We start from the raw sequence: 964 nt of genomic DNA, 5'->3' as shown, positions 1-964 counted from the left end.
CACATTTACATACTCTCAAACATAAAAATGTTATTATTATTCATTATTTTTAAATGTATTTTTCTTAAAAGAACAATAACAAATATTTATACATTCATCAAACACAAAAGCCAGACAGATAGACGTACAAGCCAAAGAGTAGAAAAGTTAAGAAAATCTTATTTAACGCTACATTTAATGTAAAGTAATAGTATTAAAATACCACCATACAGTTATTTACATATATTTCTGTGCGTGTGTGTAAGAGTGCAAATTACTGCAATGGTGTAAAAAAAAACAGTATGAGTTTTATAAATGAACACAAACCACAATATTTGGTTTGTTATTTTCTTACTTATTCATAATTATTTTTGAAATTTGTTTTTTTTTCCTTTCCTTTTACCTTGATGGTATGATGTCGTAATTAAACGTCATAATTCTCATTACTCCTTTTTAATTGCGACATTTTATTTTTCTGTGAATTATGAATGAATTGTTGGTTGCTGGATTTTACAGAGTGCAAATAAATAAAAACACTCGTATCAAGTATGTATGTATGTATGTATGTATATGTGATCAAATAATAAATGTTTTTTTCACACCCATACCGAAACAGACACACAATTTATTAAATACTTGTATGCGGTAGCAAATTGTGTTTATGGTGTATTAATTAAATGTTAAATGAATTGGTTAAGGGTAAAAGTAGTTTAAGGACCAATTTTTAGGTGAACGGTTAGCGAAAAAATTAAAATGAACCCACGAAAATTTTAATTTTTGGTTTTTGAGTTTTGTTAGTTGGGTAGTTAGTTAGTCAGATAGTTAGTTACTTGGTTAGTTAGATAGTTAGTTACTTAGTTAGTCACTTGGTTGGTTGGGTAGTTAGTTAGTAAGTTAGTAAGTTAGTAAGTTAGTAAGTTAGTAAGTTAGTAAGTTAGTAAGTTAGTAAGTTAGTAAGTTAGTAAGTTAGTAAGTTAGTAAGTTA

The sequence above is a fragment of the Lucilia cuprina genome, chromosome 4 (genome assembly GCF_022045245.1).
Source record: "Lucilia cuprina isolate Lc7/37 chromosome 4, ASM2204524v1, whole genome shotgun sequence".
NCBI lineage: Eukaryota > Metazoa > Arthropoda > Insecta > Diptera > Calliphoridae > Lucilia > Lucilia cuprina.
Note: the sequence above shows the minus strand (reverse complement) of the source record.